Below are 7,041 nucleotides of genomic sequence, written 5' to 3'. Positions count from 1 at the left end.
GCAGTCAATGCAACACTTCAGTTCATCCTAAGCAGCAGGGGTTTCTAGTCTGGACTTAAATGTCAGGCTGTAGTCAATGAAAGGCTGTAGCCATTTTGAGTGTGGAGTCAATGGAGTTGGCTGTAGACAATGCAAGATTGCAGTCAATATTAAGCTGTGGTCAATGCCAGGACTTACCACTTTCTTTCAAAATTATCCCAGAATTTTCACATCATTGAAGGAACATTTGCTGAATTTTGGTTCTGTGTTCACTCTTGACACTATCCATCTGTGTCTGCACCATGTAGATGTAAATATCTTGCATATTTTAAATGGAATGTGGATGCTGCTAGATCGGCCATCATTTGTTGCCCATCCCTAATTGCCCTTGACTGGGTTTTTCATAACAATCTATATTAGTTTCATGTCCACGGGTACTGAAATTAGCATTCAATTGAAGATTTATGAATTGAATTTAACTTCCACCAGCTGCCTTGTTGGGATTTGAACATTTGCCCTCAGATCATTAGCATGCACCTCTGGATCATCAGACTAGTGACATTACCATTATCTCCCCCAACTTATACACCACCTTCTGAGCTCACGAAATTCCTAAGTGCTTCACAGTCACATAAATACATTTGAAGCATCCCTGTTGTTTTACTGCATGAAAATTTGAAGAAAGCAAAGTCTCACAATGTGATAAATGACCATATAATCCTTTCTACTATTCAGGGATGAATGTTATCCTGGCCTCTGCTACTCTTCAATGAATAGCGCTATCTCTTATAGATTCACATGAGAGGACAGAAGTGCCCCTGGATGAATGTCTCATATGAAAAGTGCAATCTCTTATAGTATAGCATTCCCTCAGCATTGCATTGTCACATTAGTCTGGATTATGACCCCAAGTTTCTGAAGAGGGGACACAGGAACAGGAGGAGACAATTTAGCCCATCAAGCCTGCCTGCCATTCTGTCATGGCTGATCATCTCCTCAATTATATCTTTTGAGTTTAAGCCCCAAATTCCCAACACAGGAGCAAGGCAAGAAACGTGACTTAACTTTACTTTTTATTATGTGCGCCCGAAGAATCGAAAGGGAACTTGATTTAATAAGATAGATAATGCATAAAGTTATGAAATAGGCTTTTATCTCAGCGTTAACACAGTTGCTAATGGTTCTGAAGTAACCTTGTGTACAGTTATTTTTTATTGTGCTCAGAAGATCATTCTGTGACAGTTTTATTGTTAATTATTAATGGTATTGCTTCCAAGTATTTCTCCCAATGCAACCTTGTTTTGTGAAGATGCTGTTGTTTATTCCTTCAGCACATGGACCTCTCTAAACCAACAGCCTGTGGTTCATCCTAGAATGACTGATGTTGGAATACAGTTCCATTGTCCAAATTATATTTCTACACATAGTGAGTTTTATGCTGATACGGTAAACAGCATAGTTGAGGTGACTGTGGCATCATGGTAGTATCACTGGACGAGTAATCCAGAGGTCCAGACGAAGATTTGGAGCTGGTGGAATTTAAATTTCACTGGATAATCTGGAATATAAAACTATGTGATATTGGCCATGAAACAATCATTGATTGACATAAACTAAACCCATCTGGTTCATTTCTGTCCTTTAGGGAACAATATCTGCCATCCCTAAGTGGTCTGGGCCATTATGTGACTTCAGACCTACAGCAATGTGTTTAACTTTCAGTTCAAGGGAAATTAGGGAATGGGATGCCAGTGAGACACACATCCCATGAAAGAATAATAAAAGAAAAACATCACAATGTATCCCCTTCCCAATGTTTACAGCTTTCAGGAGGCATCACCAGATAATGGCAAAGTGTGGGAAGCTTCATTGATGTATTTCTCTCAGGGACACTGAAATTTCTCAGAACATCCCTTCAAAAACTCAGCACAGACCAAGAATAGAACCTGGAACCTTCTGATCTAAGTAATTCAGCAACACACATTGTTGTGAATACATCCACAAAATGGTTTGAAATGTTAGGAGGAAATGTCTTTAAGTATCCAAAACCAAAAATATTAACCACTAGCAGAGTATATCAGTGCAGAGAATTTGGATTATCAATCTTAATTGGATACTTAGGGGTCAGTTTAATGGACACTATATGGTTGTCTGGTGTAAAAATAATCAGTGACATTTACTGCATTTTTTTACATAGACATTTATAGAAATCAATTAAAAACATAATAAATCAAAATTGAAATAATTCCAAAATTAATAACTCTAACAGATTGTTAACTGATAACTACCCCTGGGGAAACTCCTTGACAAAGTATGAAAAAAGCTTCAAATGGATGGGTTGCTATGATTGTGGTTCAGTTTGCATTAACAAAAATGTCTTAGAGTATATAACTCATCCAGTTTGAATTGAATTATCTTTTTGGAATGTTTATAGATGCAGGGGAAACAGTAAGTGATAGGAACTACCTTGTACGATCATCCTTCAACTGAAAACATTCTCCACATAACAATAATCCACATGAAAGAAGATAATGTGGCAAAATTGTTTAACAGACAAAAACACCATAATTGGGAAATCAACTGGAACATGTCAACATGCATATCTAACTCAATGCCTCTTTTGCTGTGCAGGAAACCCCTGTGGAACAGATGGGCCTGTGATTAACATGGCCTAAAGGTCAATTGACTCTATTCTTAACATTGAATTCTAGCTTAAGTTTCCAGTGCATGGATTTCTCAGTCTGCCTATAACTATCAGGATAGAGAAGATGGACACAGAGCTCTGGATCTCAGTAACCAATGCCTCAACAAAGGGTCTGCAAGCATACAATGGGCTTCCTAGTCATAATAAAGCACTAGTGTCTCACAAAGCTCAAACGTTCACAGCAAGTAATTTTTGACACTTGCAGTGTCCTAATGCAAGACCTCCTTCTAGTTGGCCAGACCATGCCAGGAAGGAGAAAAGTTACCACTGCCCTGCATTTTCTCACCTCCAGCTACTCCAAAGACCTGCTGGTGACATCTGCAGGATTTCATAAGTATGTTTGCATTGTTGAAAAGAGACATGTGCTGCCAAAGCTTTTCAACTTGCACTCATCAGGACAAACATAAAAATGCAAAATTTAAAATGAACAACACAACTACAGCCAGAAGTGATGCTGATTGATTGGTAGGTCCACTCTGATTGGCCAAGACATTGCCATGGAGAAAACAACAGTCTCCCTAATTTTACAATGTGTAAGATAAGGCTACTCAATTAGATAGCAGCCCATGATGCCGGTGGTCATGTATTAGCATAGGTAGAGGATTGGCTAACCAATAGCATAAAGAGAGTTGGGATGAAGGAAGCATTTTCAGGATGGCAACCTGAGATTAGTGGAGTGCCACAGGGATTAGTGCTGGGGCCACAATTATTTACAACATATATCATGGATGATGGAATTGAACATACTATCGCTAGGTTTGGAGATTATACGAAAATAAGTGGGAAGGCAAGTAGTGAGAATGATACAAGTATAGAGGTGAATACAGGGAGATTAAGTGAAGGACAAAAACTGATACCTAGAATATCATGTGTGAAACTGTGAGATTATGCATTTTGGCAGGAAAATAGAAATTATAGTATAATAAAAAATAGAATTAAAAATCAAATTTATGTTATTTAAATGGGGAATGACTGTAGAAAGCTGCAGCACAGAGAGATTTGTGAATCCTCATCCAGGGATCTCAAAAAGCTAGCATTCAAATTCCGTGGGTACGAAGGAAAACAAATGGAATGTTAGTTTTTATTTCTAAAGGAATAGAGTATAAAAATAGTGAAGTTGTTAAGCTTGTTAAATGCACTAGGTAGATTATACCAGAATACTGAATACAGTTTTGATCCCCCTATCTAGGGAAAGATGTGCTAACATTGGAAGCAGTCCAGAGAAAGTTTTGGATTGATCCTGGGGTTTTCTTATAAACAGAAGTTGAATAGATTGGGCTTGTATTCCATGGAGTTTTGAAGAATGAGAGGAGACCTTATTGAAACATCTAAAATTCTTAGGCGGCTTGACAGGGTGGATGCTGATAGGTTATTTCCCCATCAAGATCTTATATGTTTCAATAAGATCATCCCTCATTCTTCCAAATTGTAATAAATATAAGCTTGACCTGTTCACTGTTCTTGGAAAGTCAACTCGTACATTCCTGGAATCAGCTGATTGAATCTCTTGAACTGCCTTCAATGTCAGTACATTCTTCCTTAAAATGAGAACCAAAGCTGTACATGGTGTACCAGATATGGTATCACTAACACCCTTTACAAGTCTAGCAAGATTTGTCCATTTTTAAACTCTAATCCCCTATCAATAAAGGGCAAAATTATATTTGTCTTCTTAATTACTCGCTTTATCTGCATGCTAATTGTTTGTGTCTCACGCACAAGAAACCCAGATCTCTCTGCATAACAGAGAGTACTAGAGTATTTCTTTATTTAAATAATAGTCTGCCTTTTGATTCTTTCTACAAAATGTATGACCTCACACTTTTCTATATTAAACTCTGTCTGCCAAGTTTAAACCCCCTCAATCAACCTATCTCTTGCAGATTCCTTACGTCCTCAACACAACATGCTCTACCACTGGGAGACAGCAAGAACTGCTGATGCTGGAGTCAGGGATAATACAGTGTAGAGCTAGAAGAACACAGCAGGCCAGGCAGCATCAGATGAGCAGGAAAGCTAACATTTTGGGTCGGAACCGTTCTTCAGAAAATGAAGGGTCCCTACCCGAAACGTGAGCCTTCCTGCTCATCTGATGCTGCCTGGCCTGCTGTGTTCCTCCAGCTCCACACTGTGTTATGGTCTACCAATATTTTTGTACCAGCAGGAAATTTGGGTATTTTACACTCTGTCTCCCTCCTCCAAGTCATGAATATATATAGCAAATAATTGGGATTGTTGAGCTGATCCTTGTGGCAATCCACTAGTTATGTCTTTCTAACTTGAAAAAAACCCAGTAATCCCAACTGTCTGCCTTCTGTGTCAACAATTCTTCAGTCTATGTAGACACTCATTCTTCCCATTTCCTGCCAGACTTGATTTCTTCAGCCACCCAGTCCTCTCTTGAACATCTGCCTTGCCATCTTGCACCCTTGCTACTTGCATCCTACTCAGCTGGCACCCTAACACTCCCTCCATGCACTGTACCCCTCTCTACTCAACTGGCATCCTACCCTCCCAGCACCCTAACATCACACTTACATTAGTTACTTTACAGACTTGCCCCTTGACAGTAGCTGTCAAAGTGGCTGTCAGGATCATTAAACTTTGGAATACCTCAGTTGAAAAGGGGGCATCGTCTGCTTTCCCCAAACAATTCTGCACTATGAAAGAACTGTCAGAATGGAGGTACAGACTCTCTAACCTCATATAATTATAATTAACTTAGATCTTATGACTAATGTTAAGGTTAACTTCTATTTTGTTTATTTATTCTTTCATGGGACATGGGCTTTTCTGGCAAGGCCAATGTTTGTTGTCCATCCCAGATTGGCCATGAACTGAGCCATTTGCCATGTCATTTCAGAGGGCAGTTAAGAGTCAACCACATTGCTGTGAGTCTGGAGCCACATGTAGGCCAGACTGGGGGGAAGGAGCCTCAATGTGTCTAGTCATCAGTGTTCCCTACTCCTGCCAGACTTGCCATTCATACTAGCAGGAACATGCTGTTCTTGAACTCTCATTATCTCATTTTCAAAAGCCTCCCACTTGCCACAAGTCCCTTTACCTGCAAACAGTCTCTCCCAATCAACTTTTGAAAGTTCCTGTCTCATACCATTAAAATTGGCCTTGCCCCAATTTAGAACTTTAACATATTATAAGGAATTCCAGGAAACAATCAATTAAAAAGCTATTCAAAAGATTCACAACACATGAAATCAGAGGTAACCTTTGCTATGGGTACATTTGACAAGAAACAGAGAGCAGAGACAGATATCTCTTCCCCGCAAGTGTTTGGAAATAAACCAGACCATTATCAATCTCAATGTTATCTGTGGCACTAAGATGAACATTAAACACACTGCCATTAAAACTGTCCTTTTCCACCCTAATATCAGAACTTGACTCCATCCCTGCAACAACTCTCTTGTGGCTGAAACCCTCATCCAGACCTTTGTAAACAAATTATTCTAATTACTTCCTGACCAGCTTCCCACATTCTGCCCTCCCTAAATATAAATATCATCCAAAACTCTAAAGCTAACTCATAACAAATCCTTTTCACCATCACTCCCGTGCTCACTGATCTGCGCTGGCTCCTGGTTAGGCAACACTTTGATTTAAAATTCTCATCCTTGTTTCCATGGTTTTGTCACTCCTTATCTCTATAATCTCTTCAAGCCCCATAGCCAACATTCCCTCAAAGCTGCAGAGCTTAAAGAATTTCTGCCCACGTTAATCGGTGGGCTGACACATGGCCTCTGTTTTTGGAAACCGCTGACATGCATTGACCTCGTAAATTTGCACAGCAGTGTGAAAAGTTACAGGTTGCACAACTCTGTGCACCACTAATCCTGGCCCACTAAGCATCCCCAGTTTTAATCAATGTGCTATTGGTGGCCAAGCCATATACTGCCTGAACTCTAGAACTCCCTGTATAAAACTGTCCTCTTTTCTCAATTATTTTTCTCCTTTACAATGCTCCTTAAAACCAGTCTCTTTGACCAAGTCAAATGTCACCTCAAGTGGTTCAGTGCCATGTTTTGCCTTATGATGTTTATTTGAAGTTCCTCAGGATGTTTCACTATGTTGTAGAGTCATAGAGTCATAAAGTATGGAAACAGGCCCTTTGGCCCAATTCGTCCATGCTGGCCAGGTTTCCCAAACTGAACTGGCTCATATCCATCTAAACCTTTCCTATCCATGTACCTGTCCAAACATCTCATAAAAGTTGTAATTGTTCCCACCTCTACCACTTCCTCTGGCAGCTCGTTCCATATACCTCTTTCACCTTAAACCTATTCCCTCTAATTTTGGACTCCCCAACCTGGGGAAAAGACATTGGCTATTCACCTTGTCTG

The sequence above is a fragment of the Rhincodon typus genome, chromosome 13 (assembly GCF_021869965.1).
Source record: "Rhincodon typus isolate 14 chromosome 13, sRhiTyp1.1, whole genome shotgun sequence".
Lineage (NCBI taxonomy): Eukaryota > Metazoa > Chordata > Chondrichthyes > Orectolobiformes > Rhincodontidae > Rhincodon > Rhincodon typus.
The sequence above is the reverse complement of the archived record's forward strand: the minus strand, read 5'-3'. Positions refer to the sequence as shown.